Here is a 22,798-nt window from a genome sequence, read left to right as displayed (position 1 = left end):
TCAGATCGCGCATCCAAGCCGGGTTTGGGTGTGCTGCTGCGGGCTTTGGATTTTCTGCTGCCTGGAGATCCATGCTGCATGTGGAGGTTAGGAGACCCAGAGCGGGCTCATGCTGCTGGCTGGAGATCCATGCTGGCTGTGGAGGTTAGGAGACCCAGGGCAGGCTGCTGCTGCTGCCTGGAGATCCATGCTGCGTGTGGAGGTTAGCAGACCCAGAGCGGGCTGCTGCTGCCTGGAGATCCATGCTGCATGTGGAGGTTAGCAGACCCAGGGCAGGCTCACACTGCTGGGACAAGACCCAGAGCAGACTGCTGCCTCTGCCTGGAGATCCATGATGCATGTGGAGGTTATCAGACCCAGAGAAGGCTCACACTGCTGGGACATCCATGCTGCATGTGGAGCATAGGAGACCCAGGGCAGGCTCATGCTGCTGATGAGAGCTCCATGTTGGGATGGAGAAGGGCCAGGCTGTGCCGCTGGAGAACCAGGATGGGTGGTGCTGAAGTGGAGAGCTCACAGCAGCGGGGAGAGGGAGAGAGAGAGCCATGGTTCTTCTTCCAGGGATCAGATCGCGCATCCAAGCCGGGTTTGGGTGTGCTGCTGCGGGCTTTGGATTTTCTGCTGCCTGGAGATCCATGCTGCATGTGGAGGTTAGGAGACCCAGAGCGGGCTCATGCTGCTGGCTGGAGATCCATGCTGGCTGTGGAGGTTAGGAGACCCAGGGCAGGCTGCTGCTGCTGCCTGGAGATCCATGCTGCATGTGGAGGTTAGCAGACCCAGAGCAGGCTGCTGCTGCTGCCTGGAGATCCATGCTGCATGTGGAGGTTAGCAGACCCAGAGCAGGCTGCTGCTGCTGCCTGGAGATCCATTCTGCGTGTGGAGGTTAGCTGACCCAGAGCAGGCTCATGCTGCTGGCTGGAGATCCATGCTGGCTGTGGAGGTTAGGAGAACCAGGGCAGGCTCATGCTGCTTGCTGGAGATCCATGCTGCATGTGGAGGTTAGGAGACCCAGAGCGGGCTGCTCCTGCCTGGGAGATCCATGCTGCATGTGGAGACCCAGAGCAGGTGGATGTAAGGAGAACCAGGGCAGGCTCATGCTGCTGCTGATGAGAGCTCCATGTTGCGATGGAGAACAATTTGTCACAGCTTCCACCTTTTTTTTTTTACCCTAACCAGGTCTAACCAATGTAAAATCAATGTGTTTTTTTTCGGGTGAACTTTGCCGTCTTTGGTGGGCTGTCACGGGGTCACGGTGGGTCCTAAAAATCGGGGACCACATGCATCTGGCTGTCAAGGGATGGGGCTATTTTTTGAGCCATGACCCGTGAACCTGTGAGCTTTGGTTTGGCCTCCAGGAATTTTCAAAGTTGGCCAAAAATTACACCATTTTGTCAAAAAACGGGGCCTGTCCCCTAAGATGGGTTAGGATTCCTTGGAAAAACTGAAAGTTTGCTTTTGCCATCTTAAGTGCTGTCTGAATAGTGCAGTCAGTAATGAAGGAGGTAGGTAAAGGAGCCTGTATGCTTCCTCTTAAAGCTGATTTAGCATTGGAACCTTGTGAGGTCCCTTACTGGGACTAAGGAGCTATGAGTAATCCCACAATCCTTTTTAAATATGAGCACAGCCCATTTTACGGGAATTAATGAAAATGTCAGGAGAGAAGAGAGCGTGCACTTTATAGTTCCTTTTTGAAGCTGTAGAGCCGGATATATCTAGAATCATCCATGTACGTTTCCGTCATGTATTGATGTCGGAGCTAAATGTCCGACATTGGCACCGCAGTCCAAAGCTCCTTTCCTATCCACAATAGTGATCTTACTGTTGAACTTATTAAAGGTCAAGAACAGGCGCTGTGCTCCGATGGCACAGGGCTAGTGAGCACGACCCATAAGAAGCCTTTGTCACATGTCTTCCCTCTCTTGTAAACCCCCTTTCCTGGCAGTCTACTGTATGAAAAACAAGCAACTATTTCATCAAAACTTTGTAAAATGCCAGTTTCACTTTCTTTTGATTCCTACCTCAGCATTCGCTGACACAGCAAATGGTTTCTGTTGGACACTTTAATCCATAAAACCTATTTCTTCCAAGTTTGCTGGGCCAAAATGGGCTGCATGAAGTCATTAAAGAAAATGGAAGCACAGAAATTGACGCCACAACTAACAATGAGGTCCAGACATTTCTGCTTTGGGTGGTTGACGAGAAGAGACAGAGGGAACTGGACTGAACAAAACTAAATTAAAAATCATTCAAAGATGTACCCAAGCTGATGGCCGGTCAAGGCTACAAGTGAATACCAAACAATGTCAGTGTCCTTATTTATCTCAATATTCCAATTCAAAAGACAAAATATATAAAAAAAGAATTAGAAGGTCCTCTGGACAAATGGATTTGGTTCTGCAGAGCTCCACACGGCTCCATACATCCATTTGGAATCTCTGCCATGTGAAAGGATTTCAATACCACATAAAATGGACGATATGACGTATCATAGAAGCCACTGGATTGAGACAACAATGGCGGATCGCAGTGAGGAAGCAAGTGCTAACATTGATGCTGCTATTTCATCAGTGTTGTACAATCTACAGAATTCTTTTGGTAGTGGAAACCATGGTTTTGGTTTTAAAGTTGGTTTTGATGTGAGTGGTTGAAGTAGCATGTCAGTAAAGATGACGGACAAGAGGTTTATCAAATCATATGCAAGGATTTTTTATAAGGCCACTCCAGAAATCCCTGATGGATGTATGGAGCTCTGTGAAACGAAATCCATTTGGCGAGAGTCACATTCTTCCATGTGGAAATGTTTAAACTGTCCTCCAGGGCTACTTTCTCACTGCAAGTCTGATTTTTCTGCAATCAGATTTTTTTTTTGCAAGATCCTTTCCTCTACTTGCAGCCAATATCTAACTTCAGTGTGAACTATTTGTGGCTCCAAAATAACCTGCATGCGCAAAAGAACAATACTAAAGCATAGAATACGCTCAGTCACAAGTGTGTTTTGAAATAGGTCAACTCTGATAGTTGTAAGGGAGTCACTCCAGTAATGTAACTAGCAACAGCGCCTCCTACCCAATCGTTGACTGAGAGTCTTCTAACATGAACCCCAGCCAAGAAGCTACTAAAAAATAGGGGCTCATACTATGGACCCAGCTCTAATTTAAAAACCTAATAACCAAGCAGAGATGTGGCGGGATGCACTGACATGGGAGTAGTGGAAAAAGGGCCAGTGGATTGTGTAAAGCCCTGTATAAAATTCTGTATCACAGAAGAGGGACACCATACAGTCTCTATGGATTCTGCACAGAAAAACAGATTACGTGCTGCTCATGGGAAAAAAAGTTATCTTTATTTAACGATAAGGACATGGATGGTTTTTATTCAATAAATATCTTAATTCTTGTTAGAATTGAGAACACATTACATAACAAGACATACATCCTAAAACTTCACTGCATCTGTTCTAACTAGACACAGAGTCAATGCTTTATACCAGTGTCACACCACAGTTTATCATATGAAGGCTTGGGAATCTTTACCCTGGTTTGGGATGAGTCTGATTGGAAGTCTTTAAGGGAACGTTGACAAGGGAGTTGTATTGTTTAGCTGTTTCTGGTGTTTCCCGGTTGCAGCCGAATTAAATATAAAGAGCTCAAACATAATATTAATCCAGCAGCTGCACCAGGCAGAGAGAATACTTTAATCGGTTTATAGAAAGGGAATATATCAATGCTACTTTCAATTTTTCTATAACTGAACTGAAATTGAAAAAAACACACAAATAAAACCTGCAATCCTCAAAAAAATTTATAAAAGTAACAATGTATGTTTAACATTTTAGACTAGAACCTTTTTATGCAGTATCTTTCCAAGAACAAACTGCTTCCTGTAACTGAAGCTTAAATTATCCGTCCACAGCGCAACAACACAAACAGGAAATCACACGTGTGATATAAATAACTTCATCTCCATGTGTTTTACACAGTTTGTGTGAAAACCTCTTCACTCGGACAAGAAAAAAAAGATTCTTTCCGATGTTCTTCTATTTCAGTGTAACTTTTATTTCCAGCTACACTGAGAAACAAGTTTAACAATCTAGCCAGAATACGTCCTTATTTCTTAGTAAATGGAAGCATAAATAAAAACAGAAATGAAATCATAAATAAAGTAACAGCTGGATTAACTTAATCACTCAGTGGTGTTCTAACAGTTTATTCTACAGTCTCTAAGGCCGTTGTGAACAAAGGGTTTTTACTGATTCACCAGAATACAGAACAAGCCACATTTTCTGTTTCTCTACATTCAAACCCACATAGGTTTTAAAAGAAACAAACTCGGTAAAAATTTATAAGCTGCTGTATGAAACATTAAGTCCATATTAAAAATAAAACAATTGATTATCTAACAGATATTAACAAAGAAGTTACTTTGTTCTATGAAAATACAGTCATGTAACATTTTTTGGTTTTTGACCCTAACTGCAAAATCAAGAATTTTTTATGAGACTTATTCAAATATTTACAAAATAAAAACCTTTAGATGTAAACTGATGTTTGTGTATGGGAGTATGCGCTGAGAGCCGGCTGGTGGATGTCATCTGGATTACCTCAGTGAAGAATAGACAACTTCTGGTTCTGGTAGGGGTTCTAAAAAAAGGGATTTCAACAAAATTAACACACAATAGAAAACAGTTTATTCTGCATCATCAAAGCTGTATGAAATATCTTTAGACCCTGTACTATCATCTCTAGAGTCATTCCTGTTTGCAGCAGCTGCAGTCAAACATCATGAGTTTTAAAAATCCTTCTAACTTTCAATTCAATTAATTTAAAATTTTTTCAAGCACAAATTCACCACATGTCATATCAAGGCTCTTTCCAAAGTCAGATTCCATCAGCAGAAAGTTTCCTCTCTAAGGAAACCCAGCAGGTTGCATCAAGTCTCTCCAAGCAGCATTCACTCCTCCTGAAAGAGCGTAGAGCCACAGTGGACAGTCGTCTGCATTGTTGATGGCTTTGCAGCAATCCCTCATACTGAGCATGCATGAGGCAATTGTAGCTATCAAGACCTTTGCTCCTTCTTCCCTGAGAACTTATTCAGATTTGTATTCAACCAAAGTTTTCACATTGTCCTCCTCATCCTATCACCTCACCAGCCTACTTCCTTCTCTGCAGCTCTCTCCATCCCATTATTTCCACAATTGACTCTTTTCAAATCACATGCAATATTTTAAAATCCTGTTTAAATTGTATTCTCTAATTACATGACTCTTTTTTAACCAACCTCTACTATCTTATTTTTTTCTTTATCTCCTATTGATCATGATTTTATGTCTTTTCTCACCATGTTGTGGATGTCTGCTCTCAGTAATATCAAAGACACACAAACAGTAGCATGTTTTTTTAATACAAGCTTTGGTGCAACTTTCTTTTTTTGGTGTGTGTCATTTAAGATCTGTTCTCATCTTTAATAATACCAGGCCTTTATAGTATCTCCCTCCACCTTTCAAGTATCTGACTTGAAGTTGAGCTCTGTGCCCATTTCTGAGCCAGCCATCTGGTTTATCGAGAGAATTTGGCATTTTACCTGATATTTATATCACGGCCTTTTGGTTTAAATCTGTGAAAGAATAAGAACTATTTGACTGCTTAACTGCTTAACTAACTAGAACCACACATCTAATATTCAAAGGTGAAATGCAAAACATTTTAACATTTAATATGTGAGCCATTAAACATGATAAAGTTGGACCAGCATGTTCTACACCATTAAACAGATGATTCACACTGTTTAGTAGCAATAATCATCAGTCAGCACCAGAAATCTATGTGAAATAAACAAATCTTTGCGTCAACTTAGTGTGTTTAAGGAGAAATGGGAGAATGACATGATAAATAATGTTTATGATCGATGCTGGGGCAGCAAAGGGGGGAGAAAAACAAGCCTGTGATGAGAGGGATGAAGTGTGGTTTAGCCTCCAGCCGCTAATAGTTAATTACCCAGGTAACAAACCATAAAACAGGGACACCAGTTTGAGTTTGAGAGGAAGCTGGAACACCTGGAGAGTACACACACATAAACAGGGAGAATCAGACTATCTCTGAGCTGCAATCTGCACACACTGAGGGTGTTTTCATCATTGCTGGGGATTTTAACCAGGCCAATATGAAAACTGTTCTCCCTCATTTCTACCAACACGTGGATTTTGCTACACAGGGAGATAACATTCTAGACTTAGTTTACACAAACATAAAAGACGCATTCAGAGCAGCCCCCGGCCCCCACCTGGGCTCTTCAGACCAACTTTTTCTGTGATGCTAATTCCTGCATACAAGCCCCTGCTGATCAGAGCTAAACCTACAGTGAGGAAGGTGAGGGTGTGGACTGAGGGAGCAATGGAGGCGCTCCAGGACTGTTTTGAGTGCTCTGACTGGGACATGTTCAAAGCTGCAGCAATTTATGAGGACAAGATTGACATTGATGAGTATGGCATGACTGTGTCAGCCTGCATCACCAAATGCATTGAGGACGTCAGCACCACCAAGACCATCATCACCCGGCCTGTTGTCCTGACTCCCATCATGATGAAGTGGTTTGAAATGCTGGTAAAGCAACACATCGTCTCCAGTCTCCTCCCAACACTCGACGCGTTCCAGTTTGCCTACCGGAGGAACCGCTCCACTGAGGACGCCATCTCCTCCGCTCTTCACCTGAGCCTGGCACCCCTGGAGGAGAAGAACACCCATGTGCGGATGCTGTTCCTGGACTTTAGCTCGCCGTTCAACACGGCCTTCCTATCTCCAATTTACCCTTTTTTCAAAAATTCTTGAAAAAACAGTTGCCTCCCAGCTCCATTCTCACCTATCTGCCAACGGCCTGTATGAAGAATTTCGGTCTGGTTTCCGGCCACTCCATAGCACTGAAACAGCACTCATCAAAATCACCAATGACCTCCTCATGGCATCTGGTTCTGGACTACTCACCATCCTCATCCTCCTCGACCTGAGTGCAGCCTTTGACACCATCTGTCACACTACCCTCCTCAGTAGGCTTTCTTCCATTGGCATCACTAACACTCCGTTGGACTGGTTTATTTCCTACTTCTCTGGCCGCACTCAGTTCATTCAACTGAAGACCATCAAATCCACCCCCTCCCCCGTCACCTCAGGCGTGCCCCAGGGCTCTGTACTCGGGCCCCTCCTCTTCATCATCTATCTCCTTCCCCTTGGCAATATCTTCCGCAAATTTAATATCCACTTCCATTGCTATGCTGATGACACCCAGCTCTACCTCTCCATGCAACCATCGTCCTCTCTTCCGCCCACCTCCCTCACAAATTGCATCTGTGAAATAAAAGCCTGGTTCACCAACAACTTCCTTCAATTAAACAGTAGTTAAACTGAGGTTCTCCTCATTGGCACCAAATCAACTCTTTCCAAAACCGACAGTTTCCCACTTATTATTGACAGTTCCTCCATCTCCCCCTCCCCCCAGGTTAAGAGTCTGGGTGTCATCCTTGATAGCACCCTATCTTTTCAATCTCATATCAATAACATTACCCGGTCTGCCTACTTCCACTTAACAAACATCAACCACCTCCTTCCCTCCCTTACCCCACGAACTGTTGCCATACTTGTGCACAGCTTTGTCACCTCCCGACTGGATTACTGTAACACTCTCCTCTTTGGCCTTCCTCAGAAATCACTCCATAAACTACAACTGGTCCAGAATTCATAGCTCGCATCATAACAAGAACTCCCTCTATCCACCACACCACTCCCGTCCTCCGACAGCTCCACTGGCTCCCCGTGCAGTTCCGCATTCAATATAAAATTCTCATGGTGACATTAAAGGCCCTTCACCACCTTGCCCCCCCCCCATATCTGTCAAGCCTCCTGCACATTCCCACCCCCTCCCGTGCTCTTAGATCCTCATCTGCTTTACACCTGTCTGTCTCTTCCGCCCGTCTCACCACCATGGGGAGCAGAGCATTCAGTCGCTCTGCCCCCCGCCTCTGGAACTCTCTACCGCCCCTACTTAGAAACACGGACTCACTTTTCCATTTTAAATCACAGATCAAAACTCATCTGTTTAAGACTGCCTATTCTCTTTAATTATCAATTTCCCTGTCCCAGCCTCTGTATTTTTTAAATGTTTTTGTTTTGATTTTGTTTCTGACATTCTATTTTTATCCTTTTGTATCTATCTAGCATTACCAATGCAGCCAAACTTTTTAGTTATTTGCAATTCAACGTAAATGCTTTTTTTGAATAAATGCCTTTTTGCACATAAAAAAACGGTTTCAACATTGTCCTGTACACTAATTGCACACTGTTTTTCTCCTGCATTGTTTACATTTTGGTCACTCCTGCACTTTATACTTCAATGTTGCCTTATTCCACCTGAGAGAGTATATAGGTATACCTCCTGTCACTTTTTAATCCGATTTTGATGGATTAAAAGTGGGCGGGGCGATTAAAAAAGGGCGGGGCTTATTTTTTAATTGACCTTTTAGGTGATCACATGATCGTCACGTGACCCTGCTCGTGACCCTCATGTGACACCCTATCATTGACCCCTACCGTGACCTCCATATGACCCCACCACGTCACCCCTCATGTGACACCCCACATTAATCATTATTAAATTAATTATTCCTTTATTAATTGTATTATTATTATTTTCATTTATATTCATATCATTAATAATATTATTACAACTATCATTGATATTATTGTAATTATTTAATTCTGTTACGCATACCCAACCTTATTTAGTAGTATTATTGTAATCATTTAAAGTTATTTATAATTATTTAACTCCGGTATACATACCCAATCTTTTTATTAGTATTATTATGATTATTTTGAATTATTTAATTCCGTTACGCGCACCCAATCTTTAAGGTGGGAGGAAATCAGTCTTTGTTTCAGCCGTAAAAGCAGTCAGACTCTGAATACTTAAAGTTTCAAAATAAAGATTAAAAATAAAACTATATAAATCGTTTAGACGCATAAGCTTCCCCATCTGGAATCTGTAAATAAAAAGCTCAGGGTTCTCGCTCAGCCCAGAATCCTGCGATGCAACCCCTCAGCTCTCCCTGTAAACAGCAAGCGTTTAACCTCAGTTACTGACCGCTTACCAGTTGCAGCTTACAACATAATAAGTCCATACACTCTACAGGTCACTGTCAGTTTGAGGGTCATAAGTTCACTCGGTCAGTAAGCAGTTAAAATAATACTCAACCTGTTCCAAGCGCCGCGCGGGAGGAGACACAAGGGGGAGGATCTCGCTTTCTCTCAATCATCTGACCCCTCAACACAAAAACTGTGTCTTTCTCTACAACCCTCGCGCTATCATGCTTAGTATTTATAAATAGCGGACACCCTGTCACAAAAAAAAAATCGACAGGATGTTGTATTTCACGCCTTTACGTATCCTAAAAATCCCCATCACAAGGACAAACACAATGCCTGTATTATCAATAATGTATATATAAGGCCCTCTTCCCACCTAACTAAATGCATGCACGGTGACTCCCTGAAACATGTCACAACTTCCTTCTTTGCGGCGAGCTACAACCGCTCAGAACTTCAATGACCGGTCTACACGCGCTCCACCTGTGATATACCGTACACTAAAACTCAACACTCTCTTGGTAAACGCAACCTTGTATAAAAATCCAGTGCAATGCATTCACGGGATGCATCATGTCAGAAGCAGCACGGGTCGTAACTAACGCTCAAAAAAAAAAAAAAAAAAAAAAAAAAAAAAAGACAAAAACAAAGACGGATGACTAGTATATGAATTACGTCTGGTGTTAAAAATGGCAGGGATGTTTTTTTTACCTTCTCTTGTCCCACCTTGCTCATTATCTTATAGGCATTGACAACATTTATTTAAAATATTTTCACCGTACTAAAACCAAACTTGTTTCTGTTATAAACTCATCTTTGGATGAACATTTTCTGAACTATAGTTTATTGAAAGAGAGATGATTGGTGGATGAGGAAATCAGAATGAGACGAGACATGTAGATGAGATGCAAGGTTGCTGTAGTACAAGGGCAGCAGGAGATCCAGGCAATGAAGCAGCGAGCAAAACTTGAGGTACGGATGAAGGCAGGAAAATCCAGCGGCTGAAGCAGGGAACAAACCAGCAGTGTTGTATTTCTACTTCGTTACTGTACTTAAGTATATTTTGGAGTACTTTATACTTTTCGCGAGTATAACATTTTTTGATAACTTTTACCTCACTATATTTCTGATCTTAATTGCATACTTTTACTCCAATACATGTTCAATGTTTGGTTTAGTTACTCGTTACAAAAAGAGAGACTCGCCAGTGATTCCCGTTCGGAATCACAGACAGACTCGCAAGTGTTTTGACCCCACCTACTGATTGACTGCCACAAAGTTGGGACTTGCCTGGCCTTGTTCATGACCACCGACTGGATAAGAAGCTGGTTCAGTGGTAGGGCAGGTTAAATTAACCTTGTGGTATAGGTAAAGCATCTAATAGCAGAGAGTTTTCTTAACTAAATGATAACCTGCAGGTGTATCTATTAGCAGGTTTACCACTTCCTGTAGGTTGGCTGGACCTGGTTTATCAATTAACCGTGTTCTTAGTATACACCCCCTGGTCTAAATTTTACCTGCACTTGGTTGTGTACAATTTTAAAGTGCATAGCACTGACCTTACTTGAAGAAGGAAAACTGAAAGCTTACAAAAAGGTTGTGTTATCTGTCTAATTTCTCCTGCACTTGGCTGTTTATATTATTTCAAGTGAATTTGACTTTTAAAGTTTACTAAAATGTCATTCAAACTGCATTTGCTTTGTTTTACTTCTTACTTTTTATTACATTAAATACATCTATTTTTACAGTAATTTTCATACGTAAGACATTTCAGATACTTTAACTCAAGTAACATTTCAGTCAGTGACTTGGACTTTTACCAAAGTCATATTTTGGAGAGGTACCTATACTTTTACTTCTGACTAATTAGTGCCCAACAGGTGTGACAGATTGCTGAGGGAGTGGAGGGTGAGCTTCTTCTTCTTTTTTTACCGGTGTCTTGCAATCAAATAATGCATTATCACCGCCTACTTGATCTTTAGTTGCTTTTTCAGAGATGAGCTTTATTGATCTCACAGTGGAGAAATTCACTTGTCCCATCGGCTCAATAGTCAAAAGTCAGAAGAAGGTGTCAAAGTAGGTAAGTAGAATCAGTTAGATACAGTTATACAGCTATATACAATATACAATTCTGTACACTCCTATGTATAAATATGTTATTGCACATATGTTATTATACAGTTTATACAGGACTATTGCACAGGCTTATTGCACAGTTTATACAGTTTATACAGGATTATTGCACAGGCTTAATGCACCGATTGTAGCACCTTGTTTAAATAGCTTATTGCACATAAGTTATTACAGTTATTGTTGCAGCTATGGTGCGTGGTTGCAGTCGTTACTCTAATAGTTACACTTATAAAGCTATGATCAGGTAGCAGCAGGAATGAGTGACCTTTATAACATAATAATATAACACCATAATAATAATAATAATAATAATAATAATAATAATAATAGTAATAATAATAATAATAATAAACACAGCACATTATTGCACGTAGTTACTGCAAAACACTTGTTACAGTAATTGTTCCTTAAATCGTTAGTTTTAGTCCAGTTTGTTGTAGATAAGATGACATGATCTTAAGCACCATCTTTCCGTATTTATATGAGAAGATATTTGTAATGTTCAGTCGTTTGATTCCTTCTTGTTCCAGTCCTTAGATCCATTCTTTGATTTGAGTATTTAATACACTCAAACAGCACATGTTCCACAGTTTCTCGTTGGATGCTTCCCAATAATATGCTGCATAAACCGACAAATAATCAGTTTTAAACACCTTAACTTTTAATTTAGGAATGTCAAAAGCACAGCTTGTGTTTCCATTGTCTGTTTTTTTTTTACTTATCCGTGAATACATGTACATAATACCCATATCTCTCATGTATCAAAGTGTTCACATAAGCTTGTATACTTAACACGTTATTGCTTGAACTAATCTTTTTTTTAACAAAGAAAGATCAAAGATAGCAAAGATAGCCGGCATTAAGGTAGTTAGACTAACGGCTCAATTATTGATTCCTAACTCCTCAATTATCTGAATAATTCCCTTACTAAATAACTCCTTTTTAATTTTACTACTTTCCCAACTTTCAATTAGTATACTTTTTGTTAGACGTGTTTCTTTTTGACTTTGTAAATGAGCCCAATAATTTACCCTCAAGTGTTTCCTTCTAAGACTTAATGGCATTTCTCCAACCTCGATTTTACTAACCCTAACCCTTATGTCCAACCTTTTTAATGATGAACCGAATCAAAAACAATACAGCCGTAATCTAGAACTGATCTAACTAATGCAATATATACATTTTTCAACGCCATACAATCATCTCCCCATACACCTCCTGTTAAACACCTCATAATATTCAATACTTTCTTAGTATTGAATAGTTTCCACGTAAGCAAACTATCAAACCCCAAGAATTTAAAACCTTTTACGCTTTCTAATCTTTGTTTATACAATTTCAGACAAATTTGACTTTCTTTCTCGTGAAAAACATTGAGGTTTCTCAACAGATAACTTAAATCCCCGTTTCAAAGACCAATCTTCCACTACAATCAATAGCATCCTGAACTTTCTTTACAACATATTCCTTCCTCTTTTCCAAATTGCCCCGTCATCTGCAAAAAGGGATTTTCCTATGTCAGGTTTATCATAATTGAAAATAGTACTGGACTAACTCCCCTGAAGGGTGCCGTTTTCAACTAAAAATGAATCAGAAATATACCCGCACGAACCTGGAGGGTGAGCTGAGTGAGAGGAGGAACTGAAAAAAAAAAAACAGGAAAAAAGCCGGACAAAAACTAAACCATGACAGTTTCTACCAAGTTTTATTTTAGAAAAGAAATATACCATTGCAAAAGTTCTTCAACATGTTTATACACTACTTAGAAGTATTTGCTTGATTGGTTTTATCTTATAAACTACTAACAAAATTATCATAATTTGCATAAAAAGTAGTCGGTATTAGAAAAAAGATATGTAGTGTTTTCAGACATCAAGTAATGAAAGGAAAATAAGCCTATATTAAATTTTAATTAACTAATGTTTTGCAACAGGAAGACTTTTGAAATCAACATTAAAAACACATTTGTTTAGGATTGCCTTCAACTGTTCTAGTTAACTGAATCACCACTTTTTTTGTTCTATTTTCTATCTACATTTTATTCCTACTTGCTTTTATTCTGTTTTATTTTTGCTATATTTTAATCATGTAAAGCACTTTGCATTGTCTTTGTACTGAATTGTGCTATATAAATAAATTTGCCTTGCATTGCCTTGCCATGTGTTGTGATAATAATAATACCTGCGGATGTTATCTTAGTTGTACACAACGCCTCCACGGGATTACCTAGTAGGCAACGGGCCAAGGTAGGAGTGCCTAAACTATTTCCAGGGGCCATTTAAAAAATAATTTCTCTTCAACTTCAATTCAAGAATGGTACAAATTTAGCTCGAAACTCAAAACTAGAGGTAGATGGACGCAGATTACTTACAACTCAGTTTTCTTGTTCACCAGCCCGTGAGTAATTTCCACTTGACCATTTTGACCGGTGGGGCGAAAAATCTAAGGGTGGTAACTCAGAAAGACAGGGTACAGCCTGCAAGTTTGCTGCTTAACATATAACAAATACATGGTGCTCCTAGCCATTTGGAGTTTCAAAACACTGTTAGAAACAAGAATGACGAGTGGTGCCATTTTACTTCCCATGCCATGGCTGTAACAGATTTTTTTTTTCTAGTTGAAAGAAAAGTGTAGAAAGAATGTAGTTGGGTTTTATATATTTTTTATTATTAATATGCATTTATTATATCACAAACTCATTGTAAACAACAATCATTTCATATATCACAAGCTAATTGTAGAAAATACTACTTTAATATATCACAAACTCATTGTAAAAAACACTACTTTAATATATCACAAACTCATTCTAAATAGTCATTTAATATATCACAAGCTAATTGTAAAAAACACTACTCTAATATACATTACAGAAAGATATGAGAAAACATGCATGCTTTGGTTTCAAGATCCCTGCCAGTACCGCGTGATGGCTTCAAGTTGATCTTTTAATTCATAGTTTTCTTCAACCATCTCATCATACCCGTCAAGGATTGTATGAAATAACTCCTTGGCCATCGTCAATTCGTACAGATAGGCCTGCACGACAGCATTGACTGTGTCGTTGTCTTGGTGGATGTTGTGAGCGGTTAGAAACCGTTGAACGGCATCGAAGAAACGTGCGTTATAAAGTAGTCGCATTACACCCTTGTAATTGCGTTCAAATAACCCATTCTGAAGCAGCTCCGAACATTCATGGTCTCTCTGACTAGGACGGTTATTGTTACACCCATAACATTTACCGCGCATGTATTTTCCGATGGCAGCGTTCAAAAGATGAAACACCACGGTTTTCACCGCTTTGATGAACCCGAAGCGCTTCCATCCATTGTATTCATCCGCCCCGGTGTCAGTCTCTCCTTGGCTAGATGGAAGCTGCGTATCCTCGGGTTGAGAAGGGTCTGGGGAGGCTGGATCTCCTTGGCCCGAGGGAAGTTGTGAGTCCTGGAGCTGTGAGTACTCAGACTGAGAAGGGTCCGGGGAGGGTGGAAGATTCAGCGCTTGTGAATCTTCCTCCTGGGTCTCTGACAGAGATGGCATGGCGGGAAGCCTGGCTGGAAGTGTGGTTGGAAGCGCGGAATTCTCATCCCGTAAAACAAAGTACTCGGGCCGTACCTGCACGCCTCCGGGGGCATTGGCCCAGTCGTCGATACGCGCCTGCAGCGATGTGAGGAGACTCTCGCTGTCGCTTTCGTGAGATGATTCAGGGGTTGGCGAGGGTGAAGGTGGGTGGTACGGTCCCGGAAAGAATTTGTTGCTGTCCGGAGAGCCATGCTGCGGTGATGTTGGACTAGTTCTTTCAACCACGTAGTTGCTCATGGTTTCAGATGCTAAAAGTCTGGTCAGTGGAGTTGCATAGAGTCCCGATCAGAATATATACTGAGAAGGGGTGTGGTTAACGTTGAAGGGGGCGGTATCGGCCTTTGTGAAGGGGGCAGGCTCAAAAAGCTAGCACTTTCTTGATCCCCAAAACGTCTCTCCAGTTGCGACAGTCGCGAAACAGCGTTGACATCCGGTCTGCTATCATCTTGTCACGCCATGCGTCAAGCAGAAAAATAACCGGAGTTGTTTTATCTTGAGCCTGTCTTGGAGTTGCGCGGAAGAAACCATCGACCGGTAAGCCCCGCCTTTGATTGCCGTGTTGGTGAGAAGATCCTATTTGTTGAATCTGTGCCCCCCGGTCCCCGGGGAGGGGACCGGCAATGGGGGAGGGGTATGGATTCCGGAAGTGGGGAGGGGACCGGAAATAGGGGAGGGGTACGGATGAGAAATAGGATATTTGTGCAAAATTGAATGAAGAACAAGAAACAGCAGTAAGCACCAAAAAGTTCAATCATTTTTGATTTTTACAACGCTTAATTTTATACTGAGCCTTGATGGTAACAAAAAAGTTATAATAAAGGGGAGACAAACATTTCACACATAAATGTCTTTTGACATTTTTCGGAGGAGTCACCGCATATGCCTTCGATTAGGTGGGAGGGGAAGGGGGCCTTATATATACATTATTGATAATACAGGCATTGTGTTTGTCCGCGTGATGGGGATTTTTAGGATACGTAAAGGCGTGAAATACAACATCCTGTCGATTTTTTTGTGACAGGGTGTCCGCTATTTATAAATACTAAGCATGACGGTGCGAGGGTTGTAGAGAAAGACACAGTTTTTGTGTTGAGGGGTCAGATGATTGAGAGAAAGCGAGATCTCCCCCCCTTGTGTCTCCTCCCGCGCGGCGCTTCGAACAGGTTGAGTAATATTTTAACTGCTTACTGACCGAGTGAACTTATGACCCTCAAACTGACAGGGACCTGTAGAGTGTATGGGCTTATTATGTTGTAAGCTGCAACTGGTAAGCGGTCAGTAACTGAGGTTAAACGCTTGCTGTTTACAGGGAGAGCTGAGGGGTTGCATCGCAGGATTCTGGGCTGAGCGAGAACCCTGAGCTTTTTATTTACAGATTCCGGATGGGGAAGCTTATGCGTCTAAACGATTTATATAGTTTTATTTTTAATCTTTATTTTGAAACTTTAAGTATTCAGAGTCTGACTGCTTTTACGGCTGAAACAAAGACTGATTTCCTCCCACCTTAAAGATTGGGTGCGCGTAACGGAATTAAATAATTCAAAATAATCATAATAATACTAATAAAAAGATTGGGTATGTATACCGGAGTTAAATAATTATAAATAACTTTAAATGATTACAATAATACTACTAAATAAGGTTGGGTATGCGTAACAGAATTAAATAATTACAATAATATCAATGATAGTAGTAATAATATTAGGGCTGGGCAAGTTAACGCGTTAATTTCGCGTTAACTCATTAGACTATTAACGGCGATATTTTCTTTAACGCGCGTTAACGCATGTTGGTCACATGCTTTTATTTTGTAAAGGTCTGTTGCTGCGGTGTAGGGGTTTGAATCAGAACAGTAGGTGGCGATAATGCGCCAATAACCTCGCTGTCAGCCAAACCTCGGATTCAAAGAGGAAGAAAGGTGCTGGCCGGAAAAAAACACAGCTGACATGCGGAAGGCGGTGTTTCCCGCAGGTACCGCGAGCGAGCTTAGGCGAGGCGGTGAGTTGGCGGCCGGAACAAGTTTTGTGCGGAGCGGAGCGGAGCGGGGGGGGGGGGGGGGTCTGCATCGACGCCGTCGGTGAAGTCGCTTCTCGTTTCAAAGTATCCATGTGTTTTTGCCTGTTTTCCCCCTGCCATTCACTATATGAACGCGAGAAAGCAACAACAAAAAACCGCGTGTCAACGTCAAATAAACGCAAGCATATCGAGTTAGCAAGCATTTCAGTTTAAAGTTCTTCCAGCATGGAATATGACAGAAACAAGTTAGTTGGAACCACTGCCAAGTTAAACTTTGGTATTGAACATAAAATGGTAATGCTGCTCCCTGCTGTTACCTCAGAAATTGCCTGTTTTTGGTAGATTTTTTCCCCATAAAGAGAATTCCCTGTCAGTGGCAATAAGCTTTAATTTATTATTATTGCTATTTTTTGTTTTACATGTTTAAGTTGAGCTTTACACTAAATATGTGTTACTGATAAGTGCTACAAATGTTACAACACTTTTGTTCATATGGCAGCAGAACATTAAAATAAAAGTGCTCTTTACACTACTTTTGAATTCATTCTTGGAGTTTGTAAATACAATGCGATTAATCGCGATTAATCGCGATTAATCAGTGCGATTAATCGCGATTAAATATTTTAATCGTTGCCCAGCCCTAAATAATATTATTAATGATATGAATATAAATGAAAATAATAATAATACAATTAATAAAAGAATAATTAATTAATTTAATGATTAATGTGGAGGTCACGGGAGGGAAGGGGGTGTCACATGAGGGGTCACGTGGTGGGGTCATATGGAGATCACGGTAGGGGTCAATGATAGGGTGTCACATGAGGGTCACGAGCAGGGCCACGTGACGATCATGTGATCACCTAAAATGTCAATAAAAAAATAAGCCCCGCCCCTTTTTAATCACCCCGCCCACTTTTAATCCATCAAAATCGGATTAAAAAGTGACATGAGGTATACCCCTATTATCTCTCACCTGGAATCTCACTATACTCTTTTAAGCTGTATGCAGTGAAATTTCATTCTGTGTGCATTCTGTAAATACAAAATTACAATAAAGTTGTCTAAGGATATGTGAACTCTTTGGACTGATGTCCATGGGGCCTGTTTCAATAAGGAGGTTCAACCAACTCTGAGTTAAAACTTGAACTCTGAGTTGACTTAGCCTGAGATGGGAAACTTTGAGTTTTGGGTTTCAGAACAGCTGAAATTAGTTAGTTCAATCAACTCTGAGTTGGCTGACTCTGAGTTAAGCGCGAGCACCACAACTATAAAAAGCCATTATCAATGGAGCACAGATATTACAAGTCACCGTGGCAACAGCGTCAGACAAAACAAGGTGTGCATATTTCTCACCAGCAGAACTGGATGTGCTTATGCAAGCATACGCAGAATTTGAACATGTATTTAAAAAAAAGCAATACGGCTGCAGCGGCGAAGGAGAGAAAGTTAGCTTGGGAGAAAATAGCTGCTCGAGTCAATGCATAAGTTTACATTTTAATTACTTTTATACAGTGTTGGGTGTAATGAATTAAGTTACTAAGTCATCTAAATACTGTAATTAAATTAAAGACTATAAAACAATAGTGGATTTAATATCAAATTTTAAAAGGTATATTTTTAATTTAACTTTCTCCCTCTAGTTACACACTTTGGTCAATTTAAGATTAATTCATGCAATTGAATATTGTTTATTTGAAAGCATTCGAAGTGCAGTTTCTTGTCTCTCCTTGTATTGTTCAAGTGGTTGAGGTTGATTTGGGATTTAGAAAGTAATTAATAAGTAAGTAAAACAAATTAGTAAGTAGACCAATACTTTCTAGAGACAGTAATTATTACATTAATCTAATTAGACTTGTTGAAGATAAAATTTGTAGTTAGTAATTAAGAACTATTTTAGAGTAACTTACCCAACTGTTATAATATCAGAGGTGAAACTGGAAGAACAGTATTTTATTAAACCTAATTTAATTTTCATGGATAGATGCAATCCTGCAGGCATCAAAAGAACATGACAGCAGCTGAAAATGAAATATAAAAATATACTTCAAGCAGGTAAGCCTTGAGCACATCATAGGAGTAGCTACCTGGCTTTACAAACATTTGACATTAAATGACTAAATGGCATTCAGTGTCTAGCAGTGCAGCAGCATTTTTGACATATGTCTAAATGTTCATTCTCATTTGACTTCTACTCAGCCAACAGAAAGAAGGCAAAGGCTCGTAAAACAGGGGGAGGACCTGCACTACCACCCCTGACAAAAGCAGAAGAGATGGCCCTGAGCCTAAATGCTGGAATCCCAATGGCTGAGGGAATTCCTGGAGGGACTTCATCAGAGCCAGTCACTCCAGAAGATTTAAGTGCCTTCATAAAATGTAAGAGGTCTACCTACAGTGTTATTTTTTTATATAGACTAAATGTGATATTTCCATTTATATTACTTTCGGTTGGGTTTTTTGTTGGTCCCAACAGATTCGGATGGTAATATCTGCCTCTTGGAGCCTCCTGTCCCAACAGTACCCCATACAGTTGTCAGTAGCCTACTCCATACACCATCAATTATGATAAATAGTATTATAAAGTGTACTCTATGAAATGCTCATCTTCACAGGATGATGGGGATGAAGAAACCGTTTCTGCTGCCACAGACAGGCCAACAGAGGTAATTTTAATATTATATGTCTACACATCAAACAATCTACACATTCACATTTATATGTGGAGTAGCCTATAGAATCCATGTTTATATCCATAAATGGTGATTCTTATCTCTACCCCCCAGAGTGTGGAAGAACAGCAGGAGGAATGTCCATCAACTTCTGGTGCACAGATGGACACAGTTCAGTGATTTACAGTAAATGCCACAGTTTCATTCTGAATTTTAGACTACATTCATGATGTAACTCTAATCTAATGTATTTTCAGTTGCCAGTTAGGGAGTTATATAGACTTCTTCTTATTAAAAAGATAGAAAAAAACAGCAAAGAACTTGTATACTTGGACCGCCAGATCTAAAAGGCAGATTCTGAAACTAAAGCTAGAGGTGAGTGTATGGTCACAGGTGAATTCTAGGAAGTATTGAAACTATTTTAAAATCTTTTTGTTTGTTTTCTTTTTTTTTTTTTAGCAAATGAACAACACCATATAAATTGCTGTGATAGGATAGGGATACGACAAAAAATCCACTCTGGGCCTCAAAATCCTTTCCCGACGTAAATGTAACTCCCTACGAAGTAATACAGCCTCTTCGTCAACAGGATCATCCATAAATGGACATGTCATTTCATTCCCTTTGATGCGCTCTGCGTTACTGAAATGTGCACAATGAATATGTCCCCAAAGGATCAATGAGGTGTTTAAACACCACTTCCTCTTTAAAAAAGGGGAGGAGACCAAAATAAACTCTGGGTTTTCTGAAGAAAACCTGCTCCCGACCAGGTTAGGTTCACAGAGTAAATTGCCATGGTAACTGACTCTGAGTATAAGTTACCTCTCTTTCAGAAACGGGCTTGACTTACTCTGCTTTCTCAGGTTTAACTTACCTCCCTTTCTGAAACAGAAAACCCTGAGTTTCCCTCATTTCAGGGTTAACATACTCAGAGTTTTCACTTAACCTCCTTTCTGAAACAGGCCCCATGTCTGTAACTGTCACTTAAACAACAACACCAATACAGAGACATACAACAAAAAATGAAGGTAGATGTAGCCAAGGCAAAACAAGGAGCATACATTGACTTACATGATATCTTGGACAATAAGGAGAGAGAGAAAGATTTATACAGGTTGGAAGGCAGAGAGACAGAGATGCTCTTACATATTCTTCCCTGACTTGGCCTGTTTTGAAACAATATTCTTTCTGATATGTTTTTGGTTTCAAAGCACAATTCTTTGTAAGTATTTTTAGACAACATAGTTTTATTACCCTGATCCAGGTGTCACAAACAGTTATTTTATTGCAGCATTTAAAGCAGTAGCAGGAATTTTTGAAGAGAAATAAAATCATAGCAATCTTACCTCTGTTCCTTTTATTCCTGATGACAATCTCTCCATAATTAACATCATTTGTGTTAACAGCTGAGTACACTGCAGATGGATCACTTCCTGCAAAATAAAATACTAACACACATTAAAACATTCTACATTAGCACAATGAAAAACATTGTTCATGTTTTTGCTATAAAGGATATAAAGGAAACTTGATAAACAGGCACAAGTTTTCACACATTTTTTGACAGATTTTTCCTTTACAACCTTTGCAGCCATTTGCTATATATGAGCAATGGAAATTTATCTGAAACCCAAAAACCCCAACCACAAACTTCCTCAGTCTATTTTATTTCTGATGGTTCACCACAAAGAAAGAACTAAGCTAAACTTCTCGAAACTTGAATAGAATCAACAGCCACAAAGACTAGACCATGGTGTGAGCTCTGTCCTGTTGTACTGTGCTGTTACCATCTAGATGCAGTCATTTTTATATCTGTTCATCTCAGGTATGCATTCACTGACAGTTGTCGTGTAGCACAACACATAGCTTGAACTCAAATTATAGGGCACATATCATGCTTTTTAATGCATAATTTTCACATTTAAATCATTCGGTTATGGCCTCTATAAATGGAAACTTCTATGCTTTGGTCTGAATACCTCATTACTGTTGCTTCACTGCCTCTTTTTTACCCCTGTTCTCAGGTTTGTCTTAGGGCAGTTCGTTTTGTAGCTTTCTCTTTAAATCTAAAGCAGGCACTTCTCACACTGTCCTTCTCTATGCCGCATAGCGTTCCACTCTGTTCTGCCATTTTTGAGGTATACTCAGGGATGCTGTCATTAATTGTGTGGGTTGATACACGTCACAAAAAAGCATTGTCATTTATCCGCTTGTAGCTTCAGCACCTTCAAGTTGGACTACAAAATTGCAGACAAAAAAAATGTATAATTTGTGAAATTGGTTAGCCAGAGGTCCATGACCTTGTTAGGCATCCATGAAGGAGATATTGTCATTATTGTTAAAAATGTAATACAAAACAGAGAAAGCTGAACGAACTGAAACATATGACCCAAACAGTATATTGTGGGAGAAGATTGAACCTTAAAAAAGAGACATAGACGAGACCAGACACCGCAACCTCTCTCAGCGACCAGCAAGGGGATTATTTTATTCCAGATTTACAGTCATCTTCATTTCACAGCAATCCCAACAATATGGGATAACTTTCAGCCTTTATAGGGATGCAGTATGACGTAAATGGGAACATATCTTACTGTGCACATGGACTGATCTGGACCAAGAATCCTTCCTCCCTAGTTGAAATGGTGTGTGTCTGTGTTCTTCCATTTCTGGGAAATCTTATAAATAGGCACCTTGACTGCTTAATGCAACAGAAACAGAGTAGAAGCCAAGAGTAGTTCAACGAATGTTCCTTTGGCCTTATTTAACCAAACAGTGGTTTTTGGAATATGTGTCCCCTTTAAAGAGGATTAAAAAGTGGGGAAAAAAAAGATTTTAGCCTTTTTATCATAAAGGCTAAACCAGGTCCAGACCAGGAAGCAGAGCCGTTGTTTAACACACCTCTCTGCAGCTTCTGTAATGTTACCCACCCTTTATCCTATTGAGACGGTGTCTTTTCCATGGCCAAAACTGAATAGATTAAAAACTGATCTAAAAGGAACAAATTATAAAAATCTCATAAAAATCATTACGACTCAACTTGAACCAAAAAATTAAACAATTAAATGTGGTTTATTAAATATAAGGTCTCTCCCTCCAAAGACTTTGTTAGTGATTTCTGATAATCAGATTGATTTATTTTGTCTCACAGAAACCTGGCTACAAGAGGACTATGTTAATATAAATAAGCCAACTCCCTCTAATTATTTAAACTTCCATATTCCCAGATATGTGGGAAGAGGAGGAGGAGTGGCAACCATCTTTCAG

General features: G+C 40.1%; 1 long non-coding RNA gene across 1 annotated transcript in view; it reads right to left on the bottom strand.

Annotated features, from left to right (window-relative positions):
• Positions 1 to 3,475: 3,475 nt before the first annotated feature.
• LOC110367453 overlaps positions 3,476 to 22,798 on the bottom strand; it is a 40,442-nt gene continuing 21,119 nt past the window's right edge. The window contains exons 4-5 of the long non-coding RNA XR_004928182.1: positions 20,878 to 20,964; positions 3,476 to 4,640 (exon numbers count right to left, since the gene is read on the bottom strand). This is a non-coding gene — a long non-coding RNA (uncharacterized LOC110367453). The remainder of the gene's footprint in view (positions 4,641 to 20,877; positions 20,965 to 22,798) is intronic.

Source organism: Fundulus heteroclitus, unplaced genomic scaffold, assembly GCF_011125445.2.
Source record: "Fundulus heteroclitus isolate FHET01 unplaced genomic scaffold, MU-UCD_Fhet_4.1 scaffold_103, whole genome shotgun sequence".
NCBI classification, from domain to species: domain Eukaryota; kingdom Metazoa; phylum Chordata; class Actinopteri; order Cyprinodontiformes; family Fundulidae; genus Fundulus; species Fundulus heteroclitus.
This window is presented reverse-complemented; position numbering and strand designations above follow the sequence as displayed.